The following is a 22,957-nucleotide window of genomic DNA, read 5'->3' as shown; positions in this document are numbered from 1 at the left end:
GAAAACCATTTTGATGGTGGATTTACAGTTTACTTCCTCTCTTCTATTTTTTGTGAAAACTCTCTTTTCTGTTACAACATCTAATCATTTTTTTTATTACACCAAGATATGGCTATTACCTCATAATAAGGAATGAAGTTTTTCCTGTGAATTCTCATGCCTTCTTTCTGAATAAGACCTCAGTTTGAGTAGGATTGCTTCTTTATTAGTCCCCACTGTGACAGCTGAACATAGACAGTTTCCTGTTGTGCCACAGAAGGTACTTTTATTTAGGTCAAAAGAGGAGGAGGTAGACAGAGAGATGATGATGAGAAATCCAACAATCTTCTGCACTTAAACAAAAAAAAAAAAGGAAAGAATTAATTTGCAGGGTTATAGTGAAACATGTTTTCTCAACACCTATTCCTAAAATGCTGAACACATTCTAGCATCACTATTTCAAAAATCAAAATACAAATATCAATCTCTATATTTCATTACATATGTAATAATTCTAACATTTTCATATATATATATATATATATATATATATATATATATATATATATATATATATATATATATATATATATATATATATATATATATATATATATATACCTGGTGTATTTTTTAAAAGCATATTCATATATTAGGTTGGATGACATATTCCTGCCTAATATCTAAAATATAGAGAAGCAAATTATAGAATCAAAGAAACTTCAAGTTGAAAGAAGTTTCAGTGGTCATCTGTTCTAATATTATATCCAATTCAAGAATTTTATTTCCTGGATCTTTCAGGACACATTTTCATTCAATTCCACATTTATTAAGACTTACGATATCGATCTGCAGTCAACAAATCTGGATTTAAAATTGACCTGCAACACAATTTGTGTGGTTATGGTAAAGTCACATAAAAATCCCTAGAATTTAATTTGTTGATTAATAAAATTAAGAAATGTGGATTGGATTTACCTGACCTTGGAGATCTTGTCTATGGATCTGAATCTTTTATCCTGTTTCTCTATTCAGGTAAGACATGAGCCTAGTCACAATATATATTGACACAAAAATAACCTCAAAGAACTTACATTCTATTAAGGTAAAGAGCATAGTTATATAAGGGAGCCAGCATTATAAACATTGGGAGAAGTGTTCTCTATTAAGGAAGTAGCACTGAATTGAACCTTGAAGGAAGATGAGTCTTCTGAAAGGCAGAAATGAAATGGAATTCATTTCAGTGATGATGGATATATGATAGAGATTCAGGGAGGGAACAGAAATATTAAGCTCAGCAACCACGGATGTCTCATTGTATCTGGATTTAAAGGAAATGAATGGGAGAAAGCGGAGGAGAAAGTTTTAAATGTCAGATAGAGACATCTGTATTTTGTCCTTAAGGCAAAAGGGAGGTAATGAGGACTTTCAAGCAGATGTGTGACATGGTCACACTTTGTTGTGGTTTTTCTGCCATTCAGTCATGTCCAACTTTGTGACCCCATGGACCATAGAACACTAGGACCTACTATCCTCTGCTGTCTTCCAAAATCTGCCCAACGTCATGTTTGTTGCCAGTGGGATTGGGGATAGATCATGCTCCTCTCTCATGCAAGTCCAACTGACCTTTCCTACTGACCCTCTAAAATGTCTTTTGAGTTTGTTGGTTGAGAAATCTGGAAACCACCGTGGCTGCCAGTGATTTGGTCCCCTGAGACATGCTCCAGTTTGCTTGGGGGTCTGTCTGTCTGGCACAGATTGTGCTCCTCTCCTAGCCCAGTGCAATCGATCTTTCCTGTCAATTTTCTATGTTGTTGTGGGCTGAAAATTTGTTTCATTCTGTCATTTTGTGAGTTTTGTTGCTTTAGAACTTGTTTAGAGTTATTTTTCAATGTATTTGGAGGGCTTTGAGGGAGAGTTCAAGCAAGTCTCTATATTTACTCCACCACCTTGGCTTGCCCTGCCCCTCATCCCTCAAACAGGGTAGCTAATGGTTACTGCCTTCTCATTATGTGACCAAAGTATTTAAATTCAGTTGTGGTATTGTCCTTCCAAAGTGTTGTCTGAATTAATTTCTTTAAATATTGATTGATTTGATCTCCTTGTTATCCAAAGGACTCTTAATGGTCTCCTCTAGTACCACAATTCAAAGTTCCATTTCTGTAGTGCTCAGCTTTCCCTATAGTCCAACTCTCACAATCATATGTTATTATTGGAAAAAGCATAGCTTTGAACATATGACCATTTGTCAAGTAAGGTGTTATCTCTGATTTTTAGTATGCTGTTCAGATTTAACATAGTTTTCCTTCCAAGAAAAGGGAGAAAGAAAAGAAAGAAAAATCATTAATTAAAATGGAAGAAAAATGAATATTTTTAAATGTAAAATTTCATTTTCCTATGAGATACTTGAAAAATTTAAAAATTAAAATAAAAAAATTAAAATTTAATTTAATTTAAAACATTAAATTAAATTTTAAAAAATTAAAATTAAAAAAGAAATTAATATTATTTTAGGCTACATTAGAAAACACAAAAATGTATTTTCTTTATTGAAGGAGGGGATAGTCCCAATGTATTTTTCTATAGTTAGATCACATTTAGAATACAGCTTTCTCTTTTGGGTACTACATTCTAGAAATACAATCTGTATTATGCAAGGCAGAAGAACCAGGACAGGGAGGGGTTGGTCATAGGTGAACTGGTTGAAGAAATTGGGTATGTTTTCCCTGAAGGAGAGAAAATTCAGAGGGCACGTTATTTATTTTTTTTCCAAGCAAAGGCTAGGGTGATCACTTTTTGAATATGATATAGATACATCTTCATTTTCAGTCATTATTTTCATTAAATATCCATTTTTCTTGTTTTATACTCCTTCTTGCCCTAATTGTTTTTCTTTCTCTTGTAACTCATAATCACATGTCTAAATTGTCCTTTCCAAGTGTAATGAGTATAGAGTCAGGAAAACAAGTTCAAATGGAGTATCAAACCCTAATACAACTCTGGGCAATTTAGTTGTCTGCCATAGTTTCCTCACCTGTAAAATGGGGATAATTATAGTCCCTATGTCCCAGGAATGTTGTAAGGATCAAATTAGTATGTGTAAAAACCTTTACAAACCTTTAATCACTGTATTAATGTTAATGCATCATTATTCCTCAACAGTTGAACGTGGAATGACTTTTCTAGATTTTTCCCCATTGCCCTCTTGTGATTAGGCATATTTGTTCTGACTAGTGTATGGTAGTTTACAGATGGAATTTTTCTTATGGATTGAAATTGGACAATAGTAAGCCTAACCTTCAATGGGAGATCTAAAACATGGGTGACCGCTAAGGATGTTGACAGCTCAAATGTGAAGGAACAAGAGATATAATCAATGAATGCTTGGATAAATGGAAGAAGTGGGAGGCAAAGACAAGGTAGAAACAAGTGAGTGTGATGTGGAAGAAAGATTGACTGCTCATGAAAGTGAAATGCTTATGTGGTTCATCTAGCAATCCGTGACTTCCACATTTTATGAGTCAATTGACTGTCTTTTTGTAGAGGTTTGAAGATTTGGGTATACAACTACTCATACTACATCAGTTTTAGATAGAGAGTGAAAAAGTGAGAGGAATGTCAGATTACTATAAGACTCTGCTACAGTTTTCCTGCTGTAGCAGATGGCTGGTCTATAGTTCTGACTCATTTTAGCAAGCATCTACTTTTTTTTCTCCCTTCTTTCTGTAGAGGGTACCAAAAGTAACCAGATGAAGAAATATTAAAGCAAATAGAAAAGGCTAAGCTGGAAGATAGATGGTTTGATTAAAAAAGTAGCTATTTATTTAGTTCAAATTTAAAGTTTCCTAAGTACTTTACAAGTGTTATCTCGTATAAACAAAAAAAAAAAGTGAGACAGTTACAATAGTTATTTTACTCATGTTTTACAAATAAAAAAGAAAGAAAAAGAAAAGTTCTGTGTAATCTTGACTCATATCTATGAGTTAAATTTATAAAACAGAGAAATAATTAATAATATTTCTGTACTTAGAGAGGTATTTGTGAAATGTCTCATGTTTATAGCCTTAGAGAATAAAACTAGGTAACTGGCCTGAGATTTCAGTTCCCAGTTTGTTCTTAGAAAGATTCCTCTCTCCTGTGTGACTATATTGTATCCTCAAGCAACAAACAACGATATACTCAGTAATATCCAAGTACAGCTATTTATGAGAAATGATATTAAATCCAGTAAATACATGTTTTTGACAGAATAAAAAAAGAACAAATGGAAGAAGGTTAGGGTAGCGTTTGCTCTTTTCCTTCATACCTCTCTTGTTGGCTCATTTCCCTCAGCATTCTAGCTACTGTACTAATACTGGAGATAAAGCACACAGTCACATCTACCACCTTGTTTGTCCTTCTAGACAGAAGTCATCTTTCACGGTCTTATAGAAAGGAACTGCAGATGTAGCAGACATCAGCTTGTGCTCCAGTTATACAGGTGCCAGGAGATGTCTGCCATGTCTTCTTTTGTCTTTCTTCTTTCTCCTCAAATCTCCAAATTCCTGAGTAAAAGCAAAATCCACCTTGGTCCCCCTTATCCAAGGGCTGATTTCCCAAGTTAGTTTCCTCTCTTTCCAAACATGGAAGAATTTCAAATCCTGGGGGAAAGGGGGGGTGTTGTGCCCAATCAATTCCTTAACCAGGGTTGATAAATTGATTTTCAGAGAGGTTCTGTAATATCGCCATAGACATACAGCTAGTTTATACTAGTTAATATCAAAGGTGGAATTCAAACTCAAATTTCTGTAGTACAAAAACTACACTCCTCAGAATTTTTCTCCTTCCTATCATATTGTCCTGTATCCAAGAGGTACCTATTATTATAATATTGCTCTCTATTATTCCAAATTCTTTCCCTTTACTGAGGTGTACCTTTCCATAATGGCGGCATCCTTAAATGTTGAATTTTTTAAAATAACTACTGTAAATTTTTGAAAAGTCTAAGTATTTCTAGTGAAATTAATAGAAGTTCATTCTTTTTATTTGGGATTATATTTTCTGTTTCCTAATTCCTTAAGAGGAGGTTTTCTTTCTCTTTTAAATTGCCACCATCCAGCCTGGTGCCTGGTACATAGTACCATAAGTGCTTAATAGATGCTTGCTGATTCACTCATTGATGAGTGAATAAAAAAACTATTTGTATATCATCTGACTTCTATGTTAGTTCACAATATAAACCCATCTTTAGCTTTCATAACATATCTTGAAACAAAAAGTGATTCAATCCTTTTATAATTAAAAGAAGTTGTCACTGTCCCTCTCCACAAACAGCACCACCAAATGGTTAACTTAATTATTAGTATAGACACAACTTAAGACTCTTGATTTATGCTGCTCAGAAAAATGTCATCTAAGTTTATTTTTTTACAAATGAATGCCCACATCTTAACTTACTGAATAAAAGGAGAAAAAATTAACTTGAACATGAGTTATCTATGTCATTGAAAAGACAAATATAATTTTTATTTCGTGATCTATCTAATCAACTAGAAAAATTATGTGAAGATCTGAACTTGGAAAAACTTTCAAAAAGTGGTAACTACTGAGTTAAAATGTGCATTTTTTATGCTTATTTCTATGAATTTAACTTTTTTATCTCATAAAAACTCAAAGCCATCAAAATAACAAGCTTCTGTGAACTATCATGAAATTCCAAGAATAAAACACATCATGGGTTTTACTGCAGTTTGAGAGAAAGCTGAGATGTAGGTCTCTTCACAAAAAGAATTATGTTTGCCATCAGAAAGTCAGTGCTAAGCAGATAAAAGCAGCCACAATGGAAATGTAAATACAGCTGAAATCATTCTTTGGGGAGCTGTGAAATTTGAAAATTATAAACACAGTAATCTGGGGAAATGCCATATACTTTAGAATTTTTGTTTAACAATGTCTTTGATTAAAAAGCTCATTGCAATGGAGGGGAAATCATGCTTTACACTGCAGAAGTTCAGCATTCCAATCAGCAGCAGGAAATTTCTCATCATGTTAACACAAAAAATGCACTTTAAAAGTGGCTTAAGATTATCAACCCATATTCAGAAAGTTACAGGGCTAAGTGATCATTTGCTTTCTATCTTTTTTTTCTCCTTGTCACAGGAACATTTTGGATCAGAGATATGGTGATGAAAAAGACCTTAGAGGAAAGATAGTCCAATTTTCTCATTTTACAAATGTGGATAATGAGGTACAAGGAGGTTAGGAGACTTGCCTAAGGTCACCTAGACAGTATATGTCAGTCAAGATCTGAACCCAGGTTCCCTGACCTTAGATCCAGTGTAGAAAATCATTTTTATTTGAGAAAGTAAAGGAGTGAGCAATGGGATGGAAGACTAGCCATTTTCTCTGACCACCCCCCATGACCTCTTAAATCTCTGCAAAGTATAACTCATAAGAAAAATAAAGCAATTTCAGTTGTTTCCGTGGTTTCAATCATTCAGATTTCAAAAGAAGCTAAAAGGCAAACAAACAAATAAACACCAGGAAAGCTAGGAATTAATGCTCATGAATCTTGAGCTCACTCAGCACTCTTCTCCCAACTCTCAAGCTACTAGCAATGAGGCCAAGACTTCACTAGGAATCTCAAGGACATGACACAAATTTAAATAAAAATTCAACCTTATACCACATTCCCCCTCTTTCTTTCTAGGATCACAGAGACTTTGGCTGTAAGCTGTGGAAGTTTCTTTGACTCATGATAGCCAGTAGGTCACAGGTTTCAGGAGCTAAAAACCTTTTGGGTAATGCATCTTGGAAAAAATAGGGCTGAAAAGCTCTACATTATTGGTACTAAGTATAAAAGGTTCTGAACTATTGGTTCTAGAATGGAGAAGTAGAGAACAAAGGGAATGGGCCAGGTCACCAGCACCAGGACAGAACACCATTCATGTGGGGAGCTGTGTAGTGCTCTACCAGGCCTGAGGAAAAGAACAGAGTGTTCAGCTGAAAATGACATAATAACAACACCCACCTTGCAGGGTTTTTGTGGGGATCCAATGAGACAATATTTTTAAAAAGTGCTAAGCATTGTGACTGACATATGGTAGTTGTTATATAAATGCTAATTTTTCTTTCCTCCTGCCCCTTCCCTCTAAGAAGGAACAACTGAACACTGTTGGAAAATGTACAGCTGTTGCTGATTTTCTGATGTAGATTAAAACTACTTAGGTATTTAGCTTTCTCGGTGTCCAATATCTCAAGCTTAAGGTAGCATAAAAGACTTTCACACACACACGAGCACGCATGCACACACACCAATCCACCAGAATAATATAAGTACAAACATAGAGGCATATAAGAAAATAACAAAATAAGAAAATAGAGTTTATATGGCAGGTAAGTAGTACAGTGGATAGCATACTAGGCCTGAAATCAGGAAGACACATCTTCTTGAATTTAAATTTGACCTCAGACAGTTACTAGCTGTGTGATCCTGGGAAAGTCACTTAAAACTCTTTGTTTCCCTTTCGTCTTCTGTAAAATGAGCTAGTGAAGGAAATGGCAAACCACTTCAGTATCTTTGCCAGGAAAACCCCAAATGGCATCATGAAGAGTTGAACATGACTGAATAAATGACTGAACAACAACAAAAGAATTGATATAGAGCTCTAAGATTTTTAAATTTCTTTACATAAAAAAAACTGAGACTGAGAGATTAATTGATTTCCTTTGTGTCATATCTCCAAGAGTCTGAGATTTGAACTTAGATCTTACTGATTCCAGGCCCAACACTCTCTCTATCTATTCAGGCCAACCAGTAACCTCTCTCTGTATAGAATTATATGGAGATACTAAATCGTAAAGTTGAACCACAAAGTAGTCAAATTTGATTCTCTCTGTGTCTCTTCCCCTCTGTCTCTCTGTCTCTTTTCTCCCCTTACCAATCCTGTTTCTCTATTTCTTTTCTTCCCAACTTTCTCTCTCTTCCTTTAGCTCTGAAACAGCAATATTTTGGAACATCCTATCAATCACAGCAAAGAATCTTCTCCTAGATTTTGTGTATTGACTATATGAAGTCTCTTTAATGGGATTGAGATCAATGTTTCTTCAAAGCTACCAGTAGAAGTTATGGTGATCTTCCCTTACAGATTAACAGCTACATAAGCACACTTTTTGTGGCAACATTTAGAAGAGCAGAGATAAATCCATGCTTTTTGTAATTTAAGGAACCCAGCCTGAGGTACACAGGAATATTTTTTGTAGAATGACAATATCATGTGATAGGTTATAGATCTGGACTTAAGAGGAACTACAGAGGACAAATAGACCAAACTTCTCTTTTCACAGATGAGGAAACTGAGGACCAGGAAGAATAAGTGCCCTGCCCAAAATCACTTTCATAGTAAAAATCAGAGGGAATATTTAAAAACCAGGGATCTTCTCACTGTATCACATTTATATGCACTTATCTTTAAGCACTATCTCTTCACCTCACCTCAATGTATCTTAGATTTTGGGATGGTGGGATGAACCTTTCCTGGTAAATTCCTGGCTCCTGTATCATTTTAGTCATATTTAATCTTCCACTCTTCCAATAGTTAATCAATATGAATTTCAATTTTATTCAAGACATATTTGTTGGTCACCTTCTGAACTACTGGATAGATGAAAAAATGGAGACCAGATGATAGCATGCTTTGATTGATCATAAAGTGAGTAGTTGACTGAACTCAAATAGCAGCCATTAATTTATTAATATAAGTTTAGATTAATATCTTTATTGTAATCCCCCAAGGATCTTTCATGAACTCTATTCTTTTAATGTTTTTATCAGGAAGGGAAGAAAGAAGAAAGGAAGGAAATAAAGTAAACATTTATTGATCACTATTATTTGCCAGACCCTGTGCTAAGTGCTTTAAAAACACAATCTAATTTGATCCTCACAACCATCCCAGGAGGTAGATGTGTTATTATTGTCATTTACAATGGAGAAAACTGAGGCAAACAGAACTTTAGCAATTTTCTTGGATCACACAGCTAGTAAATGTGCATGAGTCTCCATGAAGTGTTTATCTTATCCAGTCAATGGAGAAGATTACTTCAAATGAAAAGCTTTTGATCTAATAACATAGCAAAAAATGTAACAATAGTCTATCCCCCAAAACAAAACAAAACTGTGGCAAAATCTCACCCCAATATATCCACCATTAGTTGTAGAGAAAAAATGAAGAACACATGTTAATTAGGGCAGATGTATAGAAATGTATATATGCAATCAAAAGTGTGACTGAGGAATATTTATGGAGGGGACAACTCATGTTTCTGACACTGAAGAGCTACCAAGTTATCTTGTATCTTCTGGTAATCATTGCCTTTTCCTCATTGGGGCAATTCCCCACTGGTCTCGCAAGGAGCACAGTCTCTTCTAGATGGTCTCATGCTCACCACTGGTTTCTGCCAGTTGAACTTTCATTGGCCATAACATTGTTAAGCTTCTCTCTGCTACCAACTTCTGACTTTAGCCACAGCCCTTTTCTGAAGTAGTATCTCCTACTCATAGAGGTAGATTTCATCATAATTTGAGTTTAGAACCTAGAGATTTGTTCTGCTATAGTTTTTTTTAGAAAAAACGAAACAAATCTTGGTAGGTAGATGGAAGATGTGGGTTTTTTTGTTTGTTTTTTAATGAGGAATAATAAGATACCTACTTCAACTGGACTACAAAGTGTTTGGAAAGTTGCAGTAAAGCCGGGTAGTTTGGTTGGGGCAAAGTTCTGAAGTGTTTTAAATAAAAAATAGAGAATTTTATATTTACTTTCAGAGGGAATGCGTGGTCACTGGAGTTTATTGATCTTAGGAATGAATGACTTCACTTTTTGAAAATTCCCTTTGGCCTGAACCTTGAAGATTTAAATATTTGATACTGTTTTTATACAGCTAATCTAAATGACTACCACTCAGATATTTAATAATATAAGAAAGAATAGATTTTCTTTTACCCTCAATAAATAGAGTAGGAGAAAACTCTGTCTATTGCTTGCTCTCCATTCTCTCCTCAAGAGTGGTTACTGTATTATTTACTGTATTTCACTTCATAATCATCACAGATTTTATATCACTTTTTTTCATTTTGCAAAAAAGTGAGGTGAGATCTTTATGTGAAGCTTTAAAAAGCTTTTGCTGGTGTTACTTAAAAAGCATGTATTGCTAAACTGCCTTTGGTGCAAGATTAGGATACACAGAATATTCATGAATATATTAAAATTGAATACTGACCATGCACGTGCAATGAGAATTCTAATCTTTCTGCTTTCAGTGCACAAGAGATAAATGTGTATCCATGTGCCACTGGTGAATATATTGTTTCCCTGTTTACCTTGTAAGCAGCATGATGAACAGAATTATATGTGACAGTTACATGATAAAAGTTTATAAACAAATCTTTGCATTGAAAATACAGGGTATGATAATTATGTGGTTGTGATGATTACAGGGTAAAATACAGTATTTCTCAGAACCGTAGTTAGAATGGACTTTACTTTCAGGTAAACTCTTTGTAACAGTTCCATCATCACAGTTATCTGAGAATCATTCAGAATCACTCTCAGGTTTAGTTTTAGAATTCTATGTAATTCCTTGCTTAAAGGTTTTATCCCTTGTAATGTCATGGTAATCTGAAAAAAAGCTTTAAGTCCCCAATGTTTTGGTCAAAGTAATTTTTCTAAATTCTGACTGTCATTCCTGTATTACATAAAATCTAATGACTCTCCATTCTCTCTAAGAATTGTAAAGTCCTCTATTTTTTTTAATTTAAAGCACTTTAGCAGGATATAGTTTCCTTCCTTATCTCTTTTGATTAGATCTATTTTTGTTTTTGCTTTGTCTGAGATTAGGATTGCTATCCTGGCTTTTGTTTTTACTTTAGCTGAAGCATAATATATTCTACTCCATCCTTTTAACTTTGCCCTGTTCGTTTGTGTACTCCCCTGTTTCAAAGGTTTTTCTTGCAAACAACATGTTATAGGATTATGGTTTTTAATCCATTCTTCTATCAGTCTCTGTTTTATGGGAGAGTTCACATTCACAGTTATGATTACTATCTTTGTCTTTCCATCCTATCCCTACCCCCCACTCCCATTTATGCTTTTATTTCTCCCTTTTCCTTTCCTGTTCTCATAAGTTTTCTTTTTGACCACGTCCTCCCTCAATTTTCCCTCCCTTTCATCTGCCTCCCTTCCTTTTCTTTCCCCTTTCCCCTCTTACTGCCTGAAGGGCAGTTAGATTTCTATACCCAACTGAGTTTGCCATTCCCTACTTGAACCAAATATGATGAGAGTAAAGCTTAAACATTTCCATTCCTTCTTGCCCTCTACTATATGTTTTGTGCCCCTTCATGTGATGTAATTTACTCTTTTCTGCCTCCTCTATTCCTCTTCTTCCATTACAATCCCTTCATACCCATTAATTATTTTTATTCACTATATCAATTAGTTTATACCCTCTATGTATATCCCTTTTAAATATTGAAATAAATATACACTGCTCAAGATTAACAATACTATCCTCCCATATATGGATGTAAACAATTTGTCCTTATTGAATAACAAGGTATTTTTTTTTTCTTTTTTCCCTGTTATTCTTTTTATGTTTCTCTTCAGTCTGGTATCTGAAGATGAAACTTTCCATTGAACTCTGGCCTTTCCATTGGGAAGGTCTAGAAGTCTCTTATTTCATTGAATGTCCATCTCTTTCCAGGGAAGATTAGGCTGAGTTTTGCTGAGTAGTTTATTCGTGGTTGTAGTCCAATCTCTTCTGCCTTACAGAATATCACATTCTAATCCCTCTGATCTTTTAATGTAGAAACTGAAAGGTCCTGTGTGATCCTGACTGTAGCTCCGCGATATTTGAATTGCTTCTTTCTGGCTGCTTGCAATATTTTGTCCTTACTCTGATAATTCTGGAATTTGGCTGCAATATTTCCTGATGTTTTTAATTTGGGATGCCTTTCAGGAGGTGATCAGTGGATTCTTTGGAAGACCATTTTACTTTCTGGTTCTAGGACCTCAGGGCAATTTTCCTTGGTGATTTCTTGGAAGATACTGTCCAGGCTCTTTTTATTCATCATGTCTTTCCAGTAGACAAATAATTCTTAGATTTTCTCTTCTGGATCTATTTTCTAGGACAGTTGTTTTTCCAATGAAATATTTTATGTTTTCTCCTATTTTTTTCATTCTTTAGATTCTATTCGATTTATTCTTGATGCCTCATAGAATCATTAGCTTGTATTTGTACAATTCTGAACTTTAACTAATTGCTTCCTTCAGTTAATTTTTGGACCTCCTTTTCCATTTGTCCAGTTGTTCCTTTTAAGGAGCTATTTTCTCCAGTTGGATTTTGTATCTCCTTATCTATTTGGCCAATCTTACTTTTTAAGCAGCTGTTCTCTTCTATGAATTCTTTTTTTCATTTTGTCAATTATATTTTAAAAATCATTGACCAATCTTTCTTCTACCTCTCTAATTTAGCTTTTAGAATCTTTCTTGAGCTCTTGCAAGAAAGTTTTTGGGCTTGAGACCACTACATTTTCTCGTTTGAGTTTTCAGATGTGGGTATAGTGTCAATGTTGTCCTCTTCTGAATTCAAATTTTGACCTTCCCTGGTCCCATAATAAGATTCAATGGTTTTGCTTTTCTAAATTGCTTCTTTCTCATGGTGATTGCCTTCCTCTTGTCTTTTAAAGTGGATCTCTGCTTCTGGGAAACATGGGGCTCTATCCCAAGTTTCTTGTAATGTGAACTAGAGGCCTAGTTACTGGCTTTTTATGCTGTAGCCTCTGGTTCTTTCAATTAGAAACTATATAAATGCTGCAGTTCACCTGGTGCTGAGTTGGCTGGTATGTGCCAAAGCCAAGGCCAGGTGAAGACTATCTGAGTTTCCCTGAGGTTACACTGAATTCACAGTGTGAGGTAGGGAGGAGGGGTGGTCTGGCCATTAGAGGCCTCCTCCTCCCCTAGGGTTGCACTAGAGCAAAAGCAGGTTCAGCAGCTGGGGAACCCCATCTGCGTTGATAACTGCTCAATTACCCTGGCTGTGTTAAGGCATGTGTGGAGTCCTTGTCCTGATGCTTACTGGATCCACCTCCCTGGAACTCAAGGTCTCCTGCTGATCTGCCGAGGTGGGACTTGCTGGGACACCTCCAACCCTGTATTGGTCCCCTTCAGCCACATCAAGAGGGACCCTTCCTGTCAGTCTCCCTTGCCTCTCCAGCTAAAAGACTGATGAACCCCTTCTGCTGGCCCTGTTACTCCAGAATTTTTCCTGGAGCAATAGTGTCTGGGTTTTTCAAGGTCAAAAGCAGGAGGATGAGAACATTTATGGTCTACTCACCATCTTTACTCCCAGAAGTTCAAGTAGGTAACTTTCAAACATTTAGTCTGTGGGCTGATAGCCTCAGGAGAAGTTGCTGCTGCTGCTGGGGGCCCTGCACTTTTCTCTCATCCAACTCCACCAGACTCTCATCCTGTGCTGAGAGGTTTGGGAACTGGCACTGCCACTGGTGATTCAATTCACCTAGGTGCTCCCTCTCTGCTATGGCTGAATCTCTGCTGATGCAGCTCACATCCTCTGTGCTCCCCAAGCCTGGTGTAATAGATCCTTCCTGTTGACCTTCTGCCCTGTCCTGGCCTGGAAATCTGCCATACTCTGTCTCCTAATGGAGTCTGCCACTCTAAATTCACTGTTTAGATTCACTCTTTAGAGGTACCTGAAGGAATTTCTGGAAGACTTCAAGTGAGTCTCTGCTCTCACTCCACCATCTTGGCTCTGCCCCTTAAAACTCTTCAGAGAGGGGAGTAGGGTCCTGCACTTGATCTCTGTTTAGCTCACATCAACTTGGGCAATATCTGAGTAGAAAATTGCCTTGTGCAATTGTCTACCCATTTAATCTGAGAAAATAGAGCCTGATCAGTCAGAAAAAAAAAAAAAAACAACAAAAAACAGCCTTCCCCCATACTGAAGCCAATAGTGAATTTGGTAAGCATTCTGCTGATGAAATGGAAAAGTAGCAGGCCTTTAAAAGATCTAGAAACACTGACAAAATGGTTGAACTGCACATTTTGCTTCAAAACAAGAATGTTGGAGCAGTGATTGAAAAGGAGGCAAAAACATTAAAATGCTTCCTACAGACTAAAATTCCAATGTTTCAGTCCCAGACAGCAATGGCCCTGAGCGCATGCTGACTACCAGTGCAGATATTAAAACAATTTGAAAATTAAAAAAAAAAAAAGAATCATCCCTATCTTGGAACAGGTCCTGCACTTGTCATCTCTCACTGCAACCAGCCAGCTCCCACTGGAATCTGATGCTGTGGAATATTAAACTTACCAGCGTTGTAAAAGAAATGACTTTGATTGAGAACTAAGACTTGACTCACCAGAATCTGACAGGAGGAATTATTGGTACTAAAATCAGGAGAAATCAAAGGTACTAAAATTAAAGAACTTTTTTTTTTCACTTTAATCATTTTGTTTAAGAAAAACTCATTCCTAAGTCCTTGTGGCAGAACAAACTGTAAAACAAGTGTGGAAAAAAGCGTTTCCCCCTCCCAAGAAAAGGCTGCCCCAAGACACAACGACTTCAACACAGCTTGGTCTGTGTTTGGACAGGCCTGGAGTCAACAGGAAAGGGAAGGAGGTCTTGGTCTGCAAGCCCTGATCCTCTGGGCCTCCTCTTCTTTTCCACCTGCCCTCAGGGGTGTTTTGGGAGAGGGAGGAGTGACACCTGACCTTTCTCTCATGCCACTGGCTTCACCCTTTTTGAAGAGTGGAGGCCACAAACTGGTTGATGGGTGAGGCTGGGAGGGAGTCTGGCTCTGGGGAACTGTGGGAAAAGGTGATTTGTTATAATTTCCTGGGTCTGTCTAAAGCAGGTACAATTCAGGTCCCCAAGTCTGGTAGCTTAGGAGGCAGAAACTATAGCTCTAGCCAGCCCATCCCTTGGGAGCCTCCAGCTAGTCCTATACCCCCATCTCTTAATATCTGAACCTGTGGCCCAAAAGAAGGGGTCTCCAGTCAGTGAGGCTGAAGCAGAGCTCACTAAGGATGGCAACAGGTATTCCTAGTGGGGCCTGCCCCTCCAAGTACCCAGGGTCTAGGAGCAGAGGATGAGAATGGAGGACACTTGAGCTTTCTGGCCTGGGCCACACCCATTGTGGGAGTGGGGATAAGTGGGGACAGTGGGTGATGAAAAGATAGGGGGAAGTATGGACTCAGGAGAAAGGAAAGAACTCCCGATTCAGAACTTAAACTCTGTCATTTTCTTGTGTGTGTCAGCAGTCTTCTGTTCCCGCTGCAAACCTGCCTCCTGGACCTGGAGATTCTTCAGCTCCTTCTGGGCTCCAGGCAATTTCTCCTCCAGCTGGGCTGTGTCCATGCTGTGCTGGCCAATGTTCTGTGTCAGGGCTTTCTGTATACTTCAGATGTCTCTGAGTTTGCTCCACCTTTTCCAAGATCTGGAAGAGCTGTACACTTAGGGATCACTTGGCACTCTTGTTGGCATGGAAGAGCTCCTTGCTACTCCTAAGGGATGGGACTTTCCCTTCCTCTTGGACCCTAGGAACCTTGCCTTGGAGTTTGTCATTTAGGAAATCAAACACATTGTGTTGGGGTGAGCGTCCCTTGACTCCATTCCTCTTTCCCTGGCTTTTCCTTGGCTTGACAAGGTCTGGTTTGTTGCTCGTTCTCTTCTGGAGGATTTCATCACACTGATCTAGGGACTTCCCCTTGGGAAGCACCACAGAATGGATGGGCTCTACTCGGCCCTCAGCATTCTTTCCAAGACCTTTGCCAAACTCATAGCTCATCTGAGCAAGAAGTTTGGAACCAATGCCTCAGGTATGTGCCTCCCAGCCAGCAAGTGAGGAGCTGCAAGTAGGACCCCCATCCCCTTTTTCCAAGGTATCTGACTTTACTGCTTTGGCATAGCTAGAATCATCCACATCATCTCCATCAGACTCTGAAGGTGTACTGTCTTCACTTCGTAGAGGAAGTATCATATCATCCCCCTCTACCACAGTCTCTGAGAAGCAGTGAGTCAAACTTCACCATATAGTAGCCACTGTCCACGTCTGTGATCTGCGCTGGATACCAAATTCCATCATCGTACTTAGCTAGACAGGCTGAGCTTGTGTGCAAGGCACTCAGGTCTGGCTCTTGAAAAGGGCGAAGCTCATCCACAGCAACTACTTGCCCATGGGAGAACCTGCACTTCTCTTTGAATCAGCATTTTCCCTCCAGGAAGAAGGGACAGAGCTTTAGGGACTTGTGAGTTGGGTAGAGATAGAGCACATGAACCCTTGCTGTGTCATCCTCTGAATGCTCTGTCCCCACAATCATGGCATTATGGTATTTCAGAGTGCCCCAGGAACTGTAGTAGGGAGCATTCACCTTCATCTCACTCAACTCTCCCTCTTTTTCCTCTTCATGCCCAGATCTGTTAGGCTCCATTTCTCCTCTTTCAGGAGAGGTTGTAGTTTCAGCACCTTGAGTCTCAGAATCTTCTGTCACTTCACTAATGGCATTCTGGAAAGTCAAATACTCAGCTTTATCCCTTACTGTGCTCTCAATTAGGCCAAGGCTTGGGTCCAGCATGGCCAGGAGCTTACTCTTCTTCATGGACATGAGAGTGGACTCAGTTAGCTCAATGAGCTGCTTTAAGTCAGCCTGGAGCTGAAGCAAGTCAACTTTTTCAGTAGGGTCCAAGCAGTCCCCAAGGCCAGCTCCACTTGCTGCAGTTGGACATGGTAGGTCTGGATGGAAGCTTCCACACTATTTTCATCCATCCTGCAGAGGCAGTCTGTAGCTCTTCTGATGATCTACTTAAGTATCCCTACATCCTCCAAAACACTGGCTAAGAGGCAGCTGCTCCACAACAACCTTTAGGAATCACAATCCCTCAGTCCTGGGAAGCAGCTGCTGCAGCCACCTCCATGGCTGCCGTGAAACCGCTGCTCAGGCAAGCCAACCACAGATGCCATACTTGTTCTGGCTAGAGAGGCCCAAAATAGCTCCTCAATTCCTTCACTGGGTCACCACAAACACTAAAATAAAAGAACTTTGAGAGAACACTCAGACAACAATCAAGCTTTACCAGGAATGCTACCCTTTTTCCAAGTATAGAATTGTTCTTATTGGTGGAAAGCCTGATAGGGTTGTGGAGTTCATAAAGGTCATGTTGGATCTTACATATGATTCTCCCATCAAAAGATATTCATAACCCTTTGATCTCAATTTTAATGATGAAACATGACTGCTAGTTTCACAGTGGTGTTTGATAATGTTGATGATGCACTGTAGACTTTCCCATGACGGAAGAGGAGGCTTTGATAGAATGCCCCCCCACCCCATTGTAGTGGGCATCCTATGTCCCCATCTAGAAGAGACTGTTATGACATGCCCCTCACAGAGCCGCCCCTCCCACCTCCTCCTGCATGTGGTGGCAGCTGTGGCAGCAGAGCTCAAAAGTTTCCTCCTCCTCCACTACCACCATCTAGAGAAGGAGATCATAGGGCTTATGACAGAATAGGAAGACACAGTGACTATTATAATGGCATAGTTGGTTTTAGTGCTAATGAAACTTGGAATTTTACAAGGACACGGAGTCCTTCCAAATGACTGATGGCTTACGAACAAAAGGCTAAGTACCATGAGTTTTTAGGTGGTTCTGGATATGATTATTCCTATGCAGAAGGCCATGGCTCATATAGTGATCTTGGTGGACCCATTATCACAATACAAGCAACTTCTCCCAAAGATTTGGTGTTATATATTATTGGCAAAACTGGTCAGTGAATCAAATATGTTATGATTCTGGAACATCAATCAAAATTGATGAGCCTCTGGAAGAATCTGAGAATCAAATTATTACCATTGCAGGAACATAGGACCAGACACTGAATGCATGGTATTTACTGAAAAACAGTATGAAGCAGTGAAGAGATGTTGAAGGATTCTAACTCAAGATGTTTTTTTTTTTCCTTTTTTATAGTGTGAAGCAGTATTCTGGAAAGTTTTTCAAAGACTAGTGAAGAACTGGAGGAGTTATTCATATTTGTTTTGTTTTGTTTTAACCTGCTTCTGTTAAAAAAACAACAACAACAACAACATTCCTTTGCTTCGTAGATGTTCTGCACTTGAGATGTAATGAAATCTTTGCTCTTCACCAGATATAATGTTTTAATTCCTTCAAACAGGGTGTCTGTGTGTGGGAGAAGATGTATTAATAATGTTTTATGATTTTTAAAATAAATTTGGTGAACCAATTTGGTGGTCATCTTTTAAGACATTAAATCTCAGAGGGATAAATCTTTTCCCCTAGACGAAAGCAGCACTAAATAAATACTAAGTTTGATTTTCAGCTCCTCTGTAGATATGGGCATATCTTCTTGGAAACATAATAAGCAAATACCACTCATGACAACCTGATGACTTGAAAGTTCATTTCATGGAAAGAAATTGCATCACATTTATTCATGCAACAAGTTGAGTTTTTCAAGTGCTTACCCCGACTTGCAACACAATTTTCTATATTACCAATTTTAAAGAACAGCCATGCTGGTAGCAGCACATATGCTGTATGTATGTATGCATGCATGTGTATGTACACATACATACACACATATATTCATATCCACATATATGTGTGTTTATATGTATGCATGTATATATATAAAATATATATTTTTTCCATTATATACAGATTTGAAAAAAAAGATGTACCATTTCTCTGTTGCATGTTGGATCATGTAGGAAATGTTTGTGAACAATTCAAAATGTGATATAAAAAAACACTTCAGAACGTTGCACCAACTAAACTCTCTAGGTTTATTTCAATTTCCACGGACTTTATGGCCTAATTGAGGAGGAGGGGTGGCAGGGAGAGAAACTTGCTCACAGTTTTAATGAGTGTCAAGTAAAATAGGAGTTTACGGTGTGACATGGAAATTAAAACAAATAATGATGTTAATTTTATCTTAGGATGCTTTAAGACATAGTGTACAGAATGAGTGATGTAAGAATTTGACTGTACTCTGCCCTGTTGAGATAATATTTGGAGTACTTGTTAAGGTTTGCAAAACACATTTTTAGAAGTATATAAGTAACCTGGAGCACAATTATAAGATGGTTGCCAAGGTAATGAGAAGAATGGAGAAAATGACATATAAATGAGATTGAAAGACACTGAGAGAGAGAGATAGAAAGAGAGAGAGAGAGAGAGAGAGAGAGAGAGAGAGAGAGAGAGAGAGAGAGAGAGAGGACACAGAGAGAGAGAGAGAGAGAGAGAGAGAGAGAGAGAGAGAGAGAGAGAGAGAGAGAGAGAGAGAGGAAGAGAGTTGTCAATGACTATTTTCTTTTTTTTCTCCCTACCCTATCCATATAGCTCCTTTCCTTCACTTTCCGTACTCACCACAGGAGTGGAGAAGTAATAAGGAAAAACACAGCCTATTTTGGAGTTGTTTTGATAACATATTTGCATAGTCAAGTGAAACAAATTTCCACATTGGTTGTATAGAAAATGTCATATATTTTTGCATGCCTTGTATATCTTGAGTCAATAACCTCTTTGGCAAGAGGTAGATAGTATGCTTCTCATTATCCTCAGGAATTCTATTTGGAAATTGGATTGATCAGAATAATGTCTAAGTGATTCTTCCTTATAATTTGTTTATTATATAAATTTTTCTCACTTCTCTGCAGTAATTCAGAAAGATCTTAGGTTTCCCTAAAAACGTCCATTTTATCATTTCTTACCACACAATAATATTCCATTATATTCATGTACTATGTTTTGTTTAGTCAATCCACAATAGATGGGCACTTCCTTAGTTTTATTTACTACTAAAAAACTTTTGCTGTTTCCTTTTTCTATTTTTTTTGTACATACAGATTATTTTCCTCTTCCCTTGATCTCCTTCATGTATTGGTTTAGTAATATATAGGAGGATCAAAAAACCTGCAGAATTTATTTTCTTTGAGGCAATAGTAACACATTTCTTTCCAAAATTTACCTATCAATTTATAACTCTACCAATCAGAAATGCATGAGTGTAACTATTTTCCTAAAGACCCTACAACAGTTGTCATTTTCCCTTTTTTGATATCTTTGTCAATCTGATGGATACCAAGTGCAAACTCAGTGAAGTTTTAATTTGCATTTCTTTACCTATTAGTGATTTGGGACATTTTTAAACATTTCTTGACTGCTTGGACTTCATCCAAATGAAGGAATAAATAGATCAGTTTCTCTGAAATTTCAAGTGCAAGGAAAGGTTTTAAATGGTAAATAGAAAACTTCTTTCTATATTTTATCTTAAGGATCAAAAAGAGTTCTTGAAAGCATTTTTGACCATGGAAATCACATGGTTAGGGTGTGCCTTAAATATATCAATTGTTAAGTGAATGAAATTTCATATAACACACCATCTCTTGCTACCTTTATAACCAGGCCTTCTCCAGCTAACCTTCTTCTCAAAGACACCCCTGTTCCACACACACACACATACACACACACATACAAACATACATACTTTTCTAGTCTTCTTATATTTTAAATCCCATCTATCAACCCCACCCTGTGATTCAGTGACATTGTCCTCCTTGATCTTCCTCAAACAAGACAGACTGTCTCCCATCTTTGGGAATTTTCTTTGACTGTCTGCCATACCATTTAATGCTCTCCTTCTTAATCTGTGTCTCCTGGCTTCCTTGGCTTCATTCAACTCCCAGCTAAAATCCTACCATGTACAAGAAACCTTTCACAATCCCCATTCCCTCTCTTGATCATTTCCAATTTTTTCTGTATGTAGTTTGTTTACACATTATTGTCTGTGTGTTGTGTGCCACATTAGACCATGAACACCTTCATAGTAGGGATTTTCTTTTGTCTTTCTTTATGTCTCTAGCACTAAGAATACTGCCTAGTACATAGTAGGCACTTTATAAATGTGCATTTACTGACTGTTTAAGGGAAATTGATCTACTATGGGTAAACAGTTTTGATAAGAGAAAGCACAACCTAGACTCGAGGTAACCATCCATTGAGGAGTGAGTTAAATTGATGAGGTTGTTGGGAATGGGGCTAAAGAAGAAATTGCTTTTAGAGATATTGACGACCACTTTAAGAAAATGTTTCTCATTCCTTTCTAGTGCTCCCTGAGAACCAGAAGGATTTCCAGATGCCAATCTTTCTAGTCTTATACAGTTAATCTACTCAACTTTGGCATTTATCCCTGGGACTGAGCATTCCTTGATGCTGATGAGGAAAATTTACAGAACATACTATATCTAGCTTGTTGTACATACCTGGGCCTCCCCAGATAAGCTCCTCCCCAAAATTACCACCCCATATGACTTTTAATTTTGCATGAGGAATAGCAATTAAATTCAAGTTACTATTACTACTGGTAAGGTTATAACAATTTTCTGCCCATGGGACCTCACCATCCCTGTTATTTCATAGACTGTCTTCTTCTGTCCACACTCCACTATACCTGTTGTATCTTCCTATTCAAATATAATCTTGGTGAGGTCAGGGAATATGCCACTTTTGTGTTTGTATAACCAACGCATAGAACAGGCATAGTGAACACTTAAAATGTTAGTTGAATTCATTCAGTCAGTCACATTCCTCTTTTCTTTTTTAAAACGGGAAATAAAATTAACCATCTTTGGTATCAATATGCTTCCCCAAACCCAAAACATAATCTTAAATGATTTTTGGTTGTTTGTAAATCAAATTTACCTGTAAAATAATGGCAATTTGCTATTAATGAATATGTTATTCATTATATTAGCATATATATAATATATTATAATAAATATAATATATAATTTATGCACATATATTATATATTATAATATATATTATATATGCACATATATTATATATATTATATATATAATATAATAGCATAATAGCAATAATGCTATTAATGAAGATGTTCAAAGGAATATAGGAAAGCTATCCTTGAGGAGTAGAAGAATTCCATAAATATTTTAAATAATTATAGCATCATTGGAATCAATATGTAGTCCCTTAAGAAGAGTCCTAAGAAGATGATGATTCTGATTTGTGAGCTTTATGTTTTGTTATTTTTGTAGGATAGATCAGTCATATTGCCAGAGAGGAGAGTACTTGAACACAGTAATGGAGGGAGTTTGTATTTCAGATTTCTGTACTCCTTGAACAATTAACAAAGGACTTGATCGTTTAGAACATGCCTAGTCAAGGAAATGCTAAAGTTTTAATAATAAAATGTAAGTAAAAAGTAACTACAGGGTATTTCAAAAGTCTTAATGCAGTTTTAAACTCCTAAAGCTTAAAACCACACTAAGACTTTCGGGACTTGCTTCCACTCCCAGTCCCAGCTGCCACCACGCTAAGAGCGCTACAGATTTGATTTCAGTTTTCACTTCTGTGCATTTACTTGTTTCCCAGGAGTCAGAGAAATAGTAGAAAAGTCAGTTAAAGCTTAATGGATATGTGGCAAAGTACACATTTCAGAAGTAAAAAGGTTAAGTTGGAAAAAGTGTATGTTATTGCTGGTATTTGTTTAGGGGAGAAGCTTGGAAGAGAAAAAACAAACAAACGTGAAAGGATTCAGATAAACAGTGGCTCAACTATTGTCTCCTCAGTGCTTATTTGGACTTTGTAGGGTTTGACTATCACTTGCAATTACAGTGATCAAAAGCATTGGGTGTTCTGCTGTCATGTTGATAGGAACTGGAACTTTTTAATGAATCTGAAAAAGGTTTTCTTTTTTTTTTCTATGTCTCTCTAAGTAAGTACAGTAGCCGGTTAAAATCAATTACTAGATGGAGTTTTCTCAGCTATTAGGGTGATCCACTGCCTTCTAAATTAAAAAAAAAAAAAGTCAAACTCTGCAGGGATTACATTGTGCATTATTCATAAAGAATAGGTCTTTTTATCAAACAGACCTTAATTA

The 22,957-nt window shown here is 37.2% G+C and overlaps 2 pseudogenes; one reads left to right on the top strand and one right to left on the bottom strand.

Moving 5' to 3' along the window:
• The first annotated feature begins 7,346 nt into the window (after positions 1 to 7,346).
• LOC140502435 (heterogeneous nuclear ribonucleoprotein K-like) lies at positions 7,347 to 18,037 on the top strand (annotated as a pseudogene).
• LOC140498352 (zinc finger CCCH-type with G patch domain-containing protein-like) lies at positions 15,248 to 16,848 on the bottom strand (annotated as a pseudogene).
• Positions 18,038 to 22,957: the final 4,920 nt, after the last annotated feature.

The sequence above is a fragment of the Notamacropus eugenii genome, chromosome 4 (genome assembly GCF_028372415.1).
Source record: "Notamacropus eugenii isolate mMacEug1 chromosome 4, mMacEug1.pri_v2, whole genome shotgun sequence".
Taxonomy (NCBI): domain Eukaryota; kingdom Metazoa; phylum Chordata; class Mammalia; order Diprotodontia; family Macropodidae; genus Notamacropus; species Notamacropus eugenii.
The sequence above is the reverse complement of the archived record's forward strand: the minus strand, read 5'-3'. Positions and strand labels throughout refer to the sequence as shown.